The sequence below is a fragment of the Lissotriton helveticus genome, chromosome 9, assembly GCF_964261635.1.
Source record: "Lissotriton helveticus chromosome 9, aLisHel1.1, whole genome shotgun sequence".
NCBI lineage: Eukaryota > Metazoa > Chordata > Amphibia > Caudata > Salamandridae > Lissotriton > Lissotriton helveticus.
The window spans coordinates 1,214,013,831-1,214,033,141 of record NC_136070.1 but is presented as its reverse complement, the minus strand read 5'-3'; the positions used below and the strand labels follow the sequence as shown (position 1 = coordinate 1,214,033,141).

At 45.6% G+C, this 19,311-nt stretch overlaps 1 protein-coding gene across 2 annotated transcripts in view; it reads left to right on the top strand.

Moving 5' to 3' along the window:
* SRGAP3 (SLIT-ROBO Rho GTPase activating protein 3) overlaps positions 1-19,311 on the top strand; it is a 465,786-nt gene that overhangs the window by 287,372 nt on the left and 159,103 nt on the right. The window lies entirely within an intron of this gene.

Sequence of the window (19,311 nt, the reverse complement as noted above, 5' to 3'; positions counted from 1 at the left end):
ATTGATGTTAGCCAAAAGCTGTTTGGAAGGCTGATTCTGGATAGGCTGCAATGTTGGATGGAAGAGACAGACATCTTGAGTCCCCTTCAAGCGGGCTTCAGGAAGGGTGTCTCAACAGTGGACCAAATACTGAGATTAAACATTCTATTCTGGAAAACTGCGTATTTAGAAGAGGGGTCACTGTACGCAGTTTTTGTGGACCTCCGTGCCGCCTTCGACCTGGTCCCCCGGGCCAGGTTGTGGGCGGTACTAGAGGACATGGGTGTCCCTGGAGATATCCTCCAGATTCTCATTAGGCTCCACACAGATAATTATGCCCGGGTAAGATACGGAAAAGGAGGTAGGCTTACAGATAGGTTCCCTGTCCAACGCGGGGTAAGACAGGGATGTTTGTTGGCGCCGACCCTGTTTTGTTTATTTACGAACGGGGTGATAGAGCACCTGTGTAGAATCCCCAACATTGATGCGCCTCAATTGAACAGCAGTAGGGTGCCGGCGATTATGTTCGCGGATGACACCCTGCTGTTGTCAAAGACACCAATAGGGCTACAAAGGATCCTGGATGGATTCTTGGACTTCTGCAATAAAAGGGGATTAGAAATAAACCCAGCGAAGACCAAATTTATGATCCTGAGCCACAAGCATAAAAGTTGCCCAAATCCACGCCTGGGATCAACACCTCTGGAGAGAGTTCAAGTGATTGAGTATCTGGGCATAACACTCAACCAAAATTTAACCTGGGTGCCACACAAAACAAAAGCAACCACTAAACTAATCCAGAGGGCGGGCGCAATCACAAGAATTGCAAAAAAATCCCCCCTTCGTCTATTGGCACCAGCAATACAAATTTACAAGGCCCAAGCACGAGGAGGCATTACCTATGGGGCTGAACTATGGGGACACACACCGCTTCACTCTATACAAGTGGCCGAGAACAACTTCATTAGACACCTGACGGCCCTTCCCTCGAGCACTCCACTACTTCCGTTGAGAATGGACATGGCATTGTGCCCAATTAGTGAAGAACTGAGCCTCAAGCCATTGACTTATTGGAGGCGCCTGTGGAGTAGTCAAGATTTGGGCCACTATAGAAGTGAACTACAGGAGCTCCTCAGAACGATACAAGTGTCCAAAATTCAATGGCTCAAGTATATTAGAGACATGTGTATGACCCTTGGAGTCCCAGAGCTATGGAATAATCCTGAACTAACGTCTGTAAGGCTTCCCCGGAAAGCACTCTCTAAACTTTTTTATGATTTTATGTTGCAAAATTCTATCAGTTCAATCCGGGAGGGCTCTTTAACTGATATATTCACCAAAATAAAAGACTTTTATAGTTTCGAATATGTCCTTGATGCAATGTCCCCTGTGCACGTTAGAAAAATTTTCCTACAATGGAGATACAGCTCTCTACCGCTGAGGTCGCTCACCAAAAACTGGGATGGTAACCTGACCTCACCCAACTGCCCTGCGTGTAATTACAAGTTAGAAAGTGACGTACACGTGGTCTTATTTTGCAAAGCTTATTGCAAAATCAGGAGCTATTGGCTCATCCCGTACTTAAGGAACTTGGGCTTTCGAACTTATGCCCCAGCCTACAGAGTCCTTAAAACTGACCTTGCATCTCCAACAGTGTTTGTAATGGCGAAATTTCTGACGGCAATGTGGAGAGTTCGCGCAAAAATTATAAGGAATTCTACCGTGCCACAAACAATTTGTCCCTAAATTTAGTCTAAAAATGCACTTTTGAAACCTTGAAAATGATTCTAGTTTAAAAATGCACTTTTGAAACCCAGAAAATGATTTTATGGATTTTAACACTGATGAATTATTTTTAACACACAATTTTATTGTTAATGGTGTAATGTTTGTTTACCTGTACATCTTTTATGATCTTAACGATCGAAATAAAGATTGTTTGAATTGAATTGAATTAAGACACATATCCCCAACCACTGGGTAACGTTTTGAATCCTGCCCTTGGAACTCTTATTGTCTTATGTGGATTTACACACTTGTCTGAGTTATTCTTTCTGTATAATATATGTTTGTGTGATGTAAAACTTTTGGACACCCTTCATTGAGATAAGTAACATGATAAAAGAAATTAAATAAAAAATAAATGAATGCTATTTAAATCATTACTAGTGTAATTACTAATACATACAGGTACATTTGACATTCTTACAGTGCATGCATATCTCCTACATTCCCGATCAAACAAAGTCGTAAACCGGCCCCCAAAGGATACTTTCTAGTTAGCACTATTATAAGCTGTGTTTTTTTGTTTCTCTGCAGTGCATTCAGGGCCATAGCGGGCATTGGGCATTTTCCCAGGAAGCTGGAAGGGTGGGGGCTGTTTTTTTTGGTACTGGGGGCCGATTTTGCAGCAATGTTGCAATATCAGGTACCAGTAACAAAAGCAGCAGTGCTTCACACTTGCAAACTTTCTGCCCCCTCCACCTCCCTGCCCCTCTTGGTGGTGGTTAGAGGGGGGCTGGTCCTCCAAAATTGCCTGGGCTGCTTTGGGTTCCCATTAGGGCCCTGATTGCATTGGCATCTAGGTGTGTCATGTAGCTCCTGAATATCCTTATATCGTGTTAAGTTAGCATAGGCACATTTGAGGTTTAAACGCCATTTTCCATTTTTTGCAACTTCTGCACACGACACTTAATTGTTGACTTAGCTTTCAACCTAGTAGTTTGCTGTGGTTTATGTGAGAATAATATGTTATTGCTCTGATATCAGCTTTGCTTAATAAACTATGTCTGCACGAAGAGTGCTGAAGTTTCAGGAACAACACGATACAGAATTGTTATGAGGTCTGATCTCCACGCCTTCATAGTCATAACACAAGCGCAGCCTTTGCCAACTCTGGGTTCAGGCGGGATTGATATTGCTTTGGATGAGGCACCTAACACACTTGATGCGGTGCACTTGAAGAGAGAGCTGGTGTATGCTGATGTGATTCCTTCATGCTAGGACACTAAGGTATGGGCCCGCCCTAAACCAACCCAAAGAGACCTTCTTAGCAAATAATATAATATGTGTGTTAGGGAGGGTGAGATATAAGTGTTGTTAACTCTTATTCATATACAGCATGTTAACATGCTGTCACCATTCGCTTTTTATGGATTAGTAACTATGCTGGTAATTTTGTTACTGATAATATGTATACTTGTATTATCTAAAATACTGCGCCTGAGAAGACGGCATTAGTAAATAAACATTTCAAATGCACATGTGTTCTTCTTTACTCCATGTTCTGGTTTGTAATGATAATATAACGAAAGAGTGTTCATGAGTTCCACGTATCCTGAGGTACTGTAAGTTCATGTTCTGGTTTGTCTAAACATTGGGAGTTTGATAAGACCAATGAGACACTGTAGCTAGCTCGGTAAGGGGTAAGTTGGGTACTAAGGTGAGTTTTGGGTCACCCTAATTCGCCAAGGTTCCAATCCTCTGTGCACAGTTCTGTGTGAGAACAGAAACCCTGCGACATGGCGCCCAACGGTTTCGGTGGTCTTATATCATGACACTCGAGTAGTATATCGTTCAATCCTTAACCCCTTCACCTCCGTTTCCGGAAAACGGGGTGTCGGTGAAACCTACCTATTTTTTTAAATAGGTCTTGTTCAAGCTTGATTCTTTCTTAAACGGTTTCTTTGAATTGCTACCCAGTTGTGCTACAAAGTCTTCTTTGTCTTTTCTTGTTTCCAGTGTTATCATGGCGGCGGTGGCCATTGCGCAACATAGTCGCGTAGCGGTGCGCACACATCTGCAGGCGTATCAAGTCCCAGTGGACGGTATGGCTGTGATTTTAGTGGTGGGTGCAGATCCAGCGTTCCCTTTTGAGTTGTTTTACTCTTGGGTTACGTTTCCGGCTGTTGATGCAAATTCTGCTTTGTTTCACTCCTACACCGCCTCCGCTGTCCCGGCTGAATATACTCCGTACAGGGCACTGGAAATACCAATTGATCATTGGCAGCATCGAGTTTGGTTTGATGGCGCCCTCCCCCACTCTTTGTCCGCTGCGAGGTTAGGTCCACTCTCAATTCCAGGTGCAAACTGGCCTGCGTTGGGTGGGTTTACCGAATCACGGGGCTTGTACCCTTGCAGAAATTCGTAGGCTACATGTGGTTTCCATTTCCGTGATTCGAGCATTAGTGCAATACATCGGTCGACATCTACCTGGTGGTCCCCAGGGGGGTGCGGCCGTTCCCATGGATCGAGGCGGTATTCGTCTTAATCCGGTGATGGTAAATTCGGTTTTTGGTGCACGTCCAGTTGACAACGATGACTTCCCATTCTGGCTAGCTGAGAAGTTTGATCAACTGGAGGCAGTGTTTCCGAATTCTACTCCTGCTGATAAGCATAGAATGTTGACGATCACTTTACCGAAGGATTTAACTCCTGAGCTTGTTGACTGTGAAAGCTGGGGGAAAACATTTGCGGCCGTTTATACGAGGTGCTTTGGCACCCCGTCTATGAATGCCCTGCCTGAGATCATTAAACGTGTTCAGAATGATCACGGCCCAGAGGCAGCGGTTGAATTGGGTATGCGCCTGTGTGGTTCTTTTGAGATTGTGAGTGATCTCATACTCTCCAATGTTAAAGGAGATGCGGTGAACTTTCAGGTGTCGAATGCTTTGGCTGCTCTGCCCGATGCCGATAACCCCCGACAGTTAGCAAAGATAGTTGTGGCCGCTTATAAGACAATTGGCCGCACAAGTAGAGGTCTGAAATATTTTTCAGTAAAGGAGAAAAAACAACCTCAGGGACAGTCTGCAGTGTCAGATGTCCTGCCCAAGTCCAAAAAACAAAATTGGCCTAAAAAACAGACACAGGGGAAGCAAAATAAACAGACTCCGGATTCTTTCCCTGCAGTACAAGTTCCTGCGCCGACAGAAAAAGTTTATGATTTGCGCGATCGCGCGATGATTAAATCACCTGATCGATTTCAGGGTTCTGATCAACGCTCTCCTCGTTCCTTTCAGGACACATCGGCCCCGAAGACCGGTGGAGGGGTTGGCGGACGTGGACGTGGTGGCCAGCAAGGTCGTGGTCAGTCCCGCCAGACGGACGGCGCTGTGAAGCAGGAGGATTCTACGCCTAAGCGTCCGCAGTTTGCAAAAAAGAAGGTCGCAGCCTTAACAGCGCATAGATATGCCACAGATAATGAGAACGCGGCGTCGGAATCTGACGTGGGCTCTGACCTTGCTGGACAGCGCGGCGGAGATTACCATAGTCAGAGAGGCGCTCCGTCCACTACTGAGGGTGACAGCGACTGACGTGTTCGTTGTAATAGAAACAGCCGATACGAGACTTGCTCCCCCTGAAAGACTTTATGAAATTGTCCTTTTAATTGAAGGTGACATACAGCGTACTGTCAGAGGGGTATTTTGGGAGAATCTTTCTTCTACGTATGACATTTTGCTTTCGGAGACTGACTGGCCCCCTCCTTTTGTGCTAGCGGCGCCGCGAGGGTAGGAGGTAATCCTTCCCAGTTTCGCGAAAACTGTCTCTACAGAGCATGCGCAGCATTTTGCAGAAGAGTGGGCTAGGGCTCTTGCGCCGGCTCTGTACCGCAACCAATGTGGTTGGGATAAATTGTCTCCTTGCCACGAAATTCCTTTGCGGTCTGAGCCGCAGCCTCAGCCTCAATATCCCATTCGGCGTGAAGCGAAAGCTGCCGTCGCAGAAATCCTTGAACAATTGGAATATCAGGGAGTTATTGAAACGTGTGTGTCACCGATGAATAATCCCCTTTTTACTGTGACCAAGCCTGACGGATCATATCGTTTGGTATTGGATTACCGGCATTTGAACTCGCATTGCCGTAACTGTGCAGTACAGAATACTCACGGCTCTGCTCTAGTGGATAGTCTAGTGCGTAAGCGTTTCAAGACAACGCTTGACATTTCCAACGGTTTTTATGCCCACAGATTGGATAGCTTTGGCTCCCAATGGACAAGTTTTACGTCCGCTGGTGTGCAAAAACGCTTCCGGCGACTCCCGATGGGCTACAAGAATAGTCCGGGAGTTTTCACCTCCCGAATAGTCACTCTATTAGAGAGTATCGATCCGGATGCATGTTCTTATGTGGATGACATTTATCTCACAGACGACGAGATTTGGATGCATCTGTGTCGTGTAAATTCGATAATTTGTAACTTTGCAGATATGGGTTACAAATTTAATTTTGCAAAATCGCACATTGCAGAGCACACAGTGTTGTTCCTCGGCTATGGGCTGAACAATGAAGGTAGAGGTTTGGCTCCTCACTTCTTGGAGAAATGCGCACAATTGCGTGCTCCTACGACACTGAAAAAATTACAGTCTTTGCTGGGCTTTTTGAATTTCGGAAGGACATACATTCCGGAATATGCCCAGCGTATCAAGCCGTTGTATGCATTGATACAACCAACCTTTTCAAAATCAGACTGGCTGCCTGAGCACTCAGCCATCTTGCAGTCCTTGCAGGCTGATCTGCTCGCTTCTAAATTTTTACTGACTCGTGATAACCACACCAACCTGGTGATAAGAATAATTCCTGGGACGGTGGGTTTCACGTACCTCACTTTTAATGAAGGTGACACAGTACCTATTGCTTACAAGTCACACTTGTACACTTCGGCTGAATTGCGGTTTCCCACTGTGGAGAAAGTTTTAACTGCAGTACAGATGGCGATTCTTAAAGAACGAGCTCTGTCACAGGGGAAGCGCATGTTAGTGGTAACACCCTGTCCTCATTTGGAGGCAGTCACAAAAGCCAGTGTACCGAATTCTAAAGCTTTGCACCCACGGTGGATTCAATGGGCAGCATCATTGACGTCCTCGGATGTCACGTTTATTTTTGACGCCTCATTACGGTAGCAAGAGTACTTGCAGTATGAGTTCGTTCATCCTGCTCCTCTGGCTATGCGACCTTTGGAGGACTTCCATTGCATCATTTACACTGATGGGTCGGCGCAGGTTGCGCATGGCTCTAAACATGCCTACATTTCCGCATGCGCTATTGTGGTTGGTGCTATGTTGAACGATGAGTTCATTTCCAGGGAAGTACACACGTTGCCCCTGGGCGATTGCACTGCACAATTGGCTGAGCTTCGTGCTCTTTTACTAGCGTTGGAGTACGCAGATCCAAGTGTTACTACTTTGATTGTAAGTGATTCTTACTACTGTGTCCAGTCTTACAATGAGAACTTGTTCTTTTGGATTCAAAATGATTTTCATGATTCCAAGGGTAGCACAATAAAACATAAAATGATCTGGGTTCGAGTGGCAGAGCTTAAGGCTATGTTGCCACTCGTTTATGTGATTCATACTCTCGGTCATCAGCGCGTAGGAGTTCACGCTGTTGGCAATTCGCTTGCTGATGAGGCGGCGAGATCAGCAGTATCGACGTACTTAGTTGCAGCGGTTACTAGATCCAGAACCAAGATTGATAGCGACATCTTGGCGGCAGTTGCTGCCTCTGAGAAGGGAAGTAAACATCCTGCGGGATTCCCTTCGAAGTACAAATACCACTTAAGTCCCGAAAAGGTTCCTTTTGTGACAATTCCTGAAGTTGGGGAACGGCTGATTCCCAACTCGGATCGCAGAGCAGACTTGATTACAGCGGCACATGAAGGTGTGGCGTCTGCGCATGCGGGCGTCTCGGCCACTATAACTCAATTACAACAACGTTTCTGGTGGCGGGGACTTACAAACAGACGCGTGATTATGTCCTTTGTGACATATGCCAGCAGATTAAACCTTCGACTGCTGCGCGTCCGCCACAGACTCAGTTGTACATTTCTAATAAACCGCTAGGTTGTGTTTATTTAGATCACTGCGGTCCTTTTTCATCTGATACTGCGTATAAGTACATCTTAGTAGCAGTTGATTTATGCACACGCTTTGTGTGGGTATGGCCACATCGCAGCGCTGATTCACGGACTGTCATTAGAGATTTGCGTGTCTTTATAGGGATTTTTGCCTGTGGTACCTTCCATTCGGATCAGGGTCCGGCTTTCGCCTCTAAGGCGTATAAGGATGCCATGACTTCGTTGGGGGTCCTAGAAGGTCTCTGGGTGGGCGGACCCCATACGAAATGCTCTTTGGCATCAAGATGTACGTCCCTGACCTTGACGGTCTAGACTGTGTGGTTCGCGCCACTTCCTTTGACGCAGATGAACATTGCAATGTTTTACAGAATCTACAAAAGACCAGAGATAGTCTTGCAAAGGAACATTTGCCCTCCACGTCGGATGATGCTTTGCAGATCCCGGTAGTTGGCTGGCTACCCCAAGTTGGCGAACTGGTTCGAGAGAAGATCGATAACAAGAAAGAATTTGGTCCTTCCTATCGAGCTCCGGTTCCTGTCCTTGGAGTGAAGGGCACAAGAACAGTCATTTTACCACCACTTCCTGGTCGTAAGGAAAACAGGTTTATTTCAATTGACAATGTCAAGATACACAGAGTGGCCGATTCTTCTTAGCATGACACCGGCTGTTTCCTGTCCTTCCATTTTGAGAAATTCAGTTATGCCCACTGCTTCTAATATTGAACCTGAGGTGGCCATCGAATTACCTGCTCTTTCCAGTCCTTTATTAAATAATTTACCCGGAACTAACATTGATGAGATAGACTATGCCTACCCCACTGATTTGTCCATGCCTGACCTGCAAGCACGTTTAGCCACGGAATCCAGATTTTCATTTGACTCTGCTTCCCTTGCCTCGAAGCGACCCTCTCGTATTGCAGTTTATGCTAGCCTGTTTAAAAAACATTTTTTGATTTCCCCTTGGACATACATTTGGCTGGTCCTTTTTTCAGTTTACCTTTTTATGTCAATTGGTTTTGTGTTTTATTTTTTCCGAATCATCAATGGACACTATGTCGAGGAAAGAACATGCATTACTCATTTAAATGGAACTTTGGCCCCGCTTTCCTCGTCTCATTCTACACACAGATTTAAAAGAGACTTGACTTTGGTTAACATCACAGCATGGCCTGTCCTTGATGGAATCGTGTGGGATACAGTTCGGTTTCAGATTCATGGCCCAACGGAAGTCGTTAATGTTCCTAATGTACTTAGAGTGAATATGGGGGATGTGGTGAAACAGAACATTCGTTCTGATGACTGGGATGTAAATGCTGTAGAAAGTTTGTTCTCTGATTTGCAATACTATGCTGCCTTTGATGCTGAGGATTTATATTTAGAATCTGCTAATTATGGTGAATTATTTTGCTACCAACATTATGGCAATCACTTCTTACACAAAACATCATCCCGAAGGGATACTGTTAATTTTACTCAGTGGGAACATTGCCCAGCACCTAAACAAGGGAGTTCAGAAACTTTTCTGAGAAAGTATACTTATTTCACTGACTTTAACCAGTCCAATCCCGAGTCATTTTATTTTAAATTTCGTAACTATCCAATGACCAAGGTTAGACTTACCGATACTAAATTGTTGTATTCGAAGGCCTTCCTTGATCAGTTAGTTACTGGAGGCTATGAGCTATGGAAGGAAACAATAGACCTTAAATCAGTTTGGGGTTCAAGGGCCTGGCAGGTACAAGGCACTGAGGCTTTGCACCGTGCATGTCTCATCCCGAATCATATGTTGTTTTTAAATGAAACAATATCCCAGTCTACATGCTTTGGATTGGCTACTTCTAAAAAGTTAAACACCCCTGCTTTCCCGGAGTTGGAGGAAAATGATGGTTGGAGTAATTTTACTCAGTTGTCCATTAGAGAATTACAGGCTCTACTCCTTAATTCCTCCTTTAATATTTCCAGTATGAATCCTAAGGGTTGGCTGCTTTGGCACCGTAGTGCTGATTCTTGCCAAAATAGATTTTTGGGTTTAACTGACGGTTTTAAAACTGTTAGATCTGATCCCCGGTTTGACTTGGTTCACACTGTCACCTCTTATTCTGTAGGCAAATTGTGTCAAAATTGGCTGAAACATTCAACTTTACCTGCGGTTAAGAGTCACCTATCAAAACTGAATGCAGACGTGGATTTGAATGATTTCATTAAAGGCCCGGCTAGTGGCAGGTCGAAAAGGTGGTTATATGGGGTTTACAATGAAATTTGGAAACTGTCACAGATTGAAGCTGCTACACGCCTTAGGGCTATTGATCAGGCGAATCTTGAGAAAGTGCTTGCAGTTGTGGACAATAGTATTAACGTGCTTTCCTCTAGAATTTACACATTGGATAATATTGTGTCGTCAGTTGTCGATATTGTGCATGATGAAGTGTCAGTTTTATACCATGGTCAGAATCAATTACGATCAATCATGCAGTTTGCATGGACCCTTCAGACTCTGAAGAATGGTAAAGTTCCCTGGGGGTACATGAACGTTTCTTCTTTATTTGCACCGTTTAATTTGACTGACAGACAACGCTTGCTTTCAATGCGCGATGCTTCGTTTTCTATGTTACATATTGAAAGGTTAGAATCTTTACCTTTTTCCGTGGCAGAAGCCACTGCTGCAACGTGGCTTATCCACGGTTTAATAACGCTGCCTTTTGCTTTATATAAGTTTTCAAATTGTATGAAATATGTACCCATTGGTCGTTATGAACCTTTAGGTAGCGGTTTCCTTCATGAAGTCTGGTCGCTTCCATACACATACAGATGTTTCAAGGATGACCAAGAAGTTTATCTGAATGGGGAGGAGTGTACTGAAACGCCTGATCATTCTTTAATGTGTAGACACATACAGTTACACGGTTCATGCAACAAAGACCGACCGAATATGGCTTGCGTTTTACAAGGCACGCCAGTTCCTGCTATCATCCCCACATTTAAATTATTAGAAAATGGTAGTTATTTAATGCTCAATAATGAAGACTGTTGTGGGTTAATTAAAGGTATAGCTTTCATCGTAACAGTAAGTGAACGGGTTATTTGCTGCAGAAATGTGCTTTATCCTCCCACACATGAACATTGGGAGTCTTCCATCTGGCCACAGATACCAACCTTGGGAGCAGAATTCAGCGGCATTGCAAGAATAAGGGCTCTTTTGTCCCAGAAAGAGGTGGCCTTGAGCTCGGCCCGTGAAACTTTCGTGCTTCACATTGCGAACACCCGTACAGAGGTTCAGGCTCTTTTAAATACTGATTTGCCTTTGCATTTCGGAGCGATGGTTCGTACTATCTTTAACGCATCCTCCACAAAGGGCCTAGCACATTTTTTTAAAATTGTAAGCAGTGGTCTCGTGACTTCCTTTGAAAAGATTTTTGGAGTCATCCCTGCTTTCTTCCATTCTATTTTTTCATCGTTGTTTGGAGGATTCCCATTTTTACTTGCATTAGCGGCTGGCGCTCTAGTGGTTTTCTGTCTTTTTAAATATGGATGTCCTTCCTGTGCAAGACCCTGCCCAACAGCTACTGACGCTGTTTTGCAATCGCATGCTTGAATATTATGGCACACTGCCGTTGGCGATATTGAGCGCGGCATATGGATTATCTTTTCGATTCTCCTATTTCACCTGTGTCCAGCCTGTATTTCACTGCCTGACCTGTGATTTCCATTGGGCCATTGATTTGTGTCTCTGCGGACCGGTTTCTCCTGACGTCGATTTTAATCAGCTGATGAGTCCTATCATTGCTCACGAGTTGGTTTGTTCTGACGAGAGGATTATGGCCTTAGCAGTGGCGCATGGACTAATTGGTCCCTGGGATATATTGTCGGCAGCGCAGAATTTCTTGGAACTGAGTTTTCTTGAAAACCCACCGAGCTGTCCTCTGATGGTTATAGAGGATCCGGTGCTGGGAGAACACGTATGTTCTTTTCATCTTCTAAATTGGATGGCTGAACTGTTTTCTGATGAAGACGGTGATTTCCTATTGAAGGCTGTTGCTACTTACTTTGCATATACAGTTTTGTCATAGACACTGCCTCGGATTAACATGCTGAGCTATAGCATTTCAGTGATTTTATTGACTTATTTGTCAAGTTTTTTTATTATTTCCTTGCCTATTGGCTTGAGCCACTACATGTTTTTGGCCTATTTTTTAGCATTAATTTTTTTCCGATATTTTTAATGTTTAGTTTCGGATAATGCTCATTTACTGTCGAGTTCTGCTCTCATGAGATGGCACTTCTGTTATCATATTTAGTCCGTTCTCGGATCAAGGGGGGGGGGTGTCATGTAGCTCCTGAATATCCTTATATCGTGTTAAGTTAGCATAGGCACATTTGAGGTTTAAACGCCATTTTCCATTTTTTGCAACTTCTGCACACGACACTTAATTGTTGACTTAGCTTTCAACCTAGTAGTTTGCTGTGGTTTATGTGAGAATAATATGTTATTGCTCTGATATCAGCTTTGCTTAATAAACTATGTCTGCACGAAGAGTGCTGAAGTTTCAGGAACAACACGATACGGAATTGTTATGAGGTCTGATCTCCACGCCTTCATAGTCATAACACAAGCGCAGCCTTTGCCAACTCTGGGTTCAGGCGGGATTGATATTGCTTTGCATGAGGCACCTAACACACTTGATGCGGTGCACATGAAGAGAGAGCTGGTGTATGCTGATGTGATTCCTTCATGCTAGGACACTAAGGTATGGGCCCGCCCTAAACCAACCCAAAGAGACCTTCTTAGCAAATAATATAATATGTGTGTTAGGGAGGGTGAGATATAAGTGTTGTTAACTCTTATTCATATACAGCATGTTAACATGCTGTCACCATTCGCTTTTTATGGATTAGTAACTATGCTGGTAATTTTGTTACTGATAATATGTATACTTGTATTATCTAAGATACTGCGCCTGAGAAGACGGCATTAGTAAATAAACATTTCAAATGCACATGTGTTCTTCTTTACTCCATGTTCTGGTTTGTAATGATAATATAACGAAAGAGTGTTCATGAGTTCCACGTATCCTGAGGTACTGTAAGTTCATGTTCTGGTTTGTCTAAACATTGGGAGTTTGATAAGACCAATGAGACACTGTAGCTAGCTCGGTAAGGGGTAAGTTGGGTACTAAGGTGAGTTTTGGGTCACCCTAATTCGCCAAGGTTCCAATCCTCTGTGCACAGTTCTGTGTGAGAACAGAAACCCTGCGACAGGTGTTAGGCTCCAGATAGCTCCCAGCCAGGCTGTGCCAGGTTGATACTCGAACAATGGGAGGGCTGATGTCTCTTTAACTTAGGCCTTTGTTTTGGTCCCACCTAGAAGTTAAAATAAGAAAGCCCCTCACCACTGCAGGTTGCTGCTCCAGACGGAAAGCAGCCACGTTTGGGCGCTGCTCAGCGTGTCCCAGGGTAGGCAAATACCTTTCTTTCCTAGGAATTTGGTTTATATATAGTTCGCTCTTTATGAAAAATCAGAAAATAGGTATATTAATTAAAAGAAACAAATGTCAGAACTGCACTACTCGCCCCACCGTTGACGTCATGAAGAGAAGAGATGTGGCCCCCTCCTCGCGCAGCCTCCATTTCACACGCTGCCCCTGGAAGGGAGCGGTGCCAGCCCACCGCAGGTTCATTAGTGTGGCAGCCAGCTGGTGGCAGGGGTACCATCTGTCCGCGGGGCTGTGAAACATACTGCGACTGTCGAGATAATTACCGGCACGTTCCGATCCGCTCGTTTCTTTACGGGGGCTCGCGACCACCCAGGGCCTGCATCCAAGGCTGGTGCGCCCATGGGTGAAGTGTGGGCAGGTGGCACCGCCGGCGGTGAGTGGTGGGCAGTGGGTGCAGCGCGACACCCTCGGGGATGAGACTGGGTGTTGCAGACATGTTTGATGCCAACTTTGGTTAGTCCGTGACACACTCCCTTGAATCTTTAGATCCCGGCGCACCCTAAAACCAAGTGGAGACAGTTGGATCGGCCACAAACCTCAGTCCTGGGCCATGTGACTGTGCCAGGCTCCATTACTGGCAAACGTGCCCACCTCTCGATGCCCTCCTTCTAGCCTGTCAGGTTTTTGATCAACATCTCTGCGGTCCTCAAAGGCCATCTACTGCCAAGCTGCCCACGGATGGAGGGACTGCTCCTTGCATCATTTCTGCTATAGTGCCTAGAAGCAGAAACCCTAAAATGTAGGAGATCTGGTGCTGATTGGGTTACAAGACACACAAGATTGGGGTGATAGATAACGTAACACATGTATTTGTAAAGCGCACTTATCACCCGTCAGTATCATGGCGCTGAATATCTGATGTTTATTGTTACCCAACTCAATGGAACTCATTTTATCAACCTCAGATGGATGAAAGGCTGAGTGGACCCGCCGGGATTTGAACCTGTGACCATGAGGACGAACACAGGCCCCTGCAGTAGATGCATTAGTCCACTAAGCCACCAGACAGGTGAGGAGTTTAGGGATGGGACAATGAGGAAATGGGGTCAAATACGGCTTGGAAATAGCCAGACGATGTACACAGATCCGCAGCTATATTTTGTGATGATAATTTTTGATATTGCTTGTGGACCGTGAGCTCTAGGTGTCACCAGCTGTCGTTGTCCGAAGATAGAATAGGCAACAAGCCATAGGAGCAGTTTGCCAAAGATCACACATTGGGCTAGGGGACTTCAGACACAACTTAATCTCTCAGCTCTTGATAACAGTTCCCAGGGCCCTTGCTTTTTAGGTGTCAATATATCAAGGCCACTCAGACCCTAGTGTATGAGCCAGCGCATGTTCCTCCTGCCTGTGTGATCTTCTGCACTTGGTTATAGGAAGTAACTTTTAGTGCATCGAGCCCTGAGTTGGTTACTGTTTTGTAATAATGTGTTGCCCACAGTGATGGGCACTGCCATTGAGAGATTGCTGGGTCTCTCCTGCTAAGTTGTTTGGTGCGCTGCTAGCCTTAAGTGTACATGAGCGCACTAGTGAGATCATTTATTAAGTGTGCACCCCGGGCCTACCCAGATCTATGTGTGTGTAATCTCCCAGAAGGCCAAGAGTGGCTTTGATGATGTCACTTCTCTATGGTGTCACGTGCACTTTGGAGATGAGACCTCCATCTCCAGTGGTGGGTTCTTTAATATTTTACCCAGAAGGCCAATGGTGGCTTTCATGATGTCACTCCTCTAGGGTGTCACGTGCACTTTGGAGATGAGACCTCCTCCTCCAGTGGTGGGTTCTTCAGTATTCTACCCAGAAGGCCAAGGGTGGCTTTGATGATGTCACTTCTCTATGGTATCATTTGCACTTTGCAGATGAGACCTACTCCATTGGTGGGTTCTTCAGTATTCTACCCAGAAGGCCAAGGGTGGCTTTAATGATGTCACTTCTCTATGGTATCACGTGCACTTCGGAGATGAGACCTCCTCCATTGGTGGGTACTTCAGTATTCTACCCAGAAGGCCAAGAGTGGCTTTGATGATGTCACTTCTCTATGGTGTCACGTGCACTTTGGAGATGAGACCTCCTCCTCCAGTGGTGGGTTCTTTAATATTTTACCCAGAAGGCCAATGGTGGCTTTCATGATGTCACTCCTCTAGGGTGTCACGTGCACTTTGGAGATGAGACCTCCTCCTCCATTGGTGGGTTCTTCAGTATTCTACCCAGAAGGCCAAGGGTGGCTTTGATGATGTCACTTCTCTATGGTATAATTTGCACTTTGCAGATGAGACCTACTCCATTGGTGGGTTCTTCAGTATTCTACCCAGAAGGCCAAGGGTGGCTTTAATGATGTCACTTCTCTATGGTATCACGTGCACTTCGGAGATGAGACCTCCTCCATTGGTGGGTACTTCAGTATTCTACCCAGAAGGCCATGGGTGGCTTTGATGATGTCACTTCTCTTAGGTGTCACGTGGTGCACTTTGGAGATGAGACCTCCTCCAGTGGTGGGTACTTCAGTATTCTACCCAGAAGGCCAAGGGTGGCTTTGATGATGTCACTTCTCTATGGTATAATTTGCACTTTGCAGATGAGACCTCCTCCATTGGTGGGTTCTTCAGTATTCTACCCAGAAGGCCAATGGTGGCTTTGATGATGTCACTTCTCTATGGTGTCTTGTCACTTTGGAGATGAGACCTCCTCCAGTGGTGGGTACTTCAGTATTCTACCCAGAAGGCCAAGGGTGGCTTTGATGATGTCACTTCTCTATGGTATAATTTGCACTTTGCAGATGAGACCTCCTCCATTGGTGGGTTCTTCAGTATTCTACCCAGAAGGCCAATGGTGGCTTTGATGATGTCACTTCTCTATGGTGTCTTGTCACTTTGGAGATGAGACCTCCTCCAGTGGTGGGTACTTCAGTATTCTACCCAGAAGGCCATGGGTGGCTTTGATGATGTCACTTCTCTATGGTGTCACGTGCACTTTGGAGATGAGACCTCCTCCTCCAGTGGTGGGTTCTTTAATATTTTACCCAGAAGGCCAATGGTGGCTTTCATGATGTCACTCCTCTAGGGTGTCACGTGCACTTTGGAGATGAGACCTCCTCCTCCATTGGTGGGTTCTTCAGTATTCTACCCAGAAGGCCAAGGGTGGCTTTGATGATGTCACTTCTCTATGGTATAATTTGCACTTTGCAGATGAGACCTACTCCATTGGTGGGTTCTTCAGTATTCTACCCAGAAGGCCAAGGGTGGCTTTAATGATGTCACTTCTCTATGGTATCACGTGCACTTCGGAGATGAGACCTCCTCCATTGGTGGGTACTTCAGTATTCTACCCAGAAGGCCATGGGTGGCTTTGATGATGTCACTTCTCTTAGGTGTCACGTGGTGCACTTTGGAGATGAGACCTCCTCCAGTGGTGGGTACTTCAGTATTCTACCCAGAAGGCCAAGGGTGGCTTTGATGATGTCACTGCTCTATGGTATAATTTGCACTTTGCAGATGAGACCTCCTCCATTGGTGGGTTCTTCAGTATTCTACCCAGAAGGCCAATGGTGGCTTTGATGATGTCACTTCTCTATGGTGTCTTGTCACTTTGGAGATGAGACCTCCTCCAGTGGTGGGTACTTCAGTATTCTACCCAGAAGGCCATGGGTGGCTTTGATGATGTCACTTCTCTATGGTGTCACGTGCACTTTGGAGATGAGACCTCCTCCAGTGGTGGGTACTTCAGTATTCTACCCAGAAGGCCAAGGGTGGCTTTGATGATGTCACTTCTCTATGGTATAATTTGCACTTTGCAGATGAGACCTCCTCCATTGGTGGGTTCTTCAGTATTCTACCCAAAGGGCCATGGGTAGCTTTGATGATGTCACTTCTCCATGATGTCGCTTGGATGATGTCACTTCTCTATGGTGTCACGTGAACTTTGGAGATGAGACCTCCTCCAGTGGTGGGTACTTCAGTATTCTACCCAAAGGGCCATGGGTGGCCTTCAAGATGTCTCTACCATATGGCATCCCATGGTTCTTAATGCACAAGCCTTCTCAGGGGAGTGTAGGGTACGTGAGCATCACCTTTGCTCCTTCATTGTATCACAAATTCCTGCAGCGCGCGTGCTTCCTCGTGCACGGTACTGTGACCAGGCTGCATGGCCAGTCAAAAGCAAACTTTGTTAGAGCCCTCGATAACACAAGACTCACTTTCACAAGTCCCATGGCCTATTCCAATCTGTGACCTCTCGTCGAGTGACCAAGATAAATGCTGCCTCAGAAGTGGCGCCGGGAGCATCATTTTAGGCTGTATGCCCAGTACTGCAGGATCATCCCATACTTTCGCTGGTGACCCTGGTACCCTCCTGGTCAGAGGTAGCAGCGTGCCCTGGCTGGCAAATGACTCTAAAGTGGAAACCTGCCTAGTTGCTGGCCAGCTGAGTCTTGGCCAAGCTGGCCAGGGGAAGTCTGGCTCCACAGCAGCTTGGTAAAGCTGTGTTTATTTCACAGAGAGCTACTGGCAGAAACCGAGGCTTTCACACCTGCTTCGTGTCACTGCAGACTTTCGCAGAAGGAAAACCGCAGCGAGAAGCCTGCTGTGTTTGGGTTCATGAGCACCCATTAGCGGCCGCATCAGCTTTCCAAGTGCAGCCTGTTAGCTGAGCCGCCATTACTGCACCCGTGACATCACCAGGATTATGTGTGCGGAGTTGTATCTCAGCTCGATGCATATTTGTTTATGCCTTTTATTTATTTTGGAGTTTTATAAAGCACAACAACCCTGAAGCAATTTTAGGAGAGCAGCTGCAGAATAAAGTTTAGACGCAGTCAGTTGCCAAGTTTCCCAGGCCCAGCCGTGACTAGTTAGTTCAGTCCCGGCTTTTCTTAGAATTCGGGTACTTGTAGTCCTGTTTTTATATATTATTCAAAGACTTCTAAAAACAGCCATTTGCAATGCAATAGGACTCTCATTTGCAATTAACTAGGCATTTTATTTATCTATTTTGATAATTAACACGTAAATAAAAGGCATTGTCATTTACAATGCCAATAGCTCAAACTCTTGTAAAGGCGAGACATATTGCATTTAAAAGAAGCGGCCGCCATTGTCCCGGGCTGCTTGGAAAGTGAAAGCGAGCATGGCGCGATGAATTTTGCAGGAAAGCATGTTGTGCTTGCAGTAGGAGAAACTCAAAGAAAATAGAGCTTACAGACTAAATACGACATACCATGTAACAACAGAAGTAAAAGGGCCAGTCCTCATGGAAGGTTAAAAATGAAGACAAGGCGGTACTAAGGAGGGACTAACAAGCCTATTAACGAATCAGAAGCCAGCATTTACAAAGGACAATGATGCAAGCCAATGAAAAATATTGGCCGAGCTTCAAGTCCATATACAGCATCAGGCTCGACCTAAAAATTGGGACTGGCCTAACCAGTCCCACATGGATCTGGGAAATGTGCCAGCTGTGGGTGCAGCGCCCCATCAGTATTCTTGGGGCACTGCACTTTTGGTAGCAAGCCTTCTGCTGAACCCCCAACCTAGAGAGCTCTGCATTCGAGACCTTTCTGCTCTGGAGGTGGTTAGGTTATGCTCTCAGACTAGGGTTAGAATTCAGACTATCTATTTAAGATTAATTTAAATACAGTGTGACAAAATTGTGTGAATGTACACAGGTTTTTATTGTTTTTTAAAGTGTGGGGTTCATCCAGCGGTGTAGTGTCATTAGCCACCGCCCGGGGCAAGACAAGTGTTGTGCGGCTCAATTTGCTCCCCCAATTTTGCGCCACTAAGAATTTTGAGCCCGGGGCAACCTACCCTGCGGCCCCGCCCATGCTACGCCACTGAGTGGATCAGGGCAGGCTATGCTTACCTTATAGGCGGAGGTGTGTGCGGCGCTGTGCAGGACATCTCACTTCCAGGAATGTCTCAGTTTAAGAGCATGTTGTAGAACCAGAGCCTTTGCATGACTGAGTTTCAGAAGCTTTTACACACCTGGGTGCTT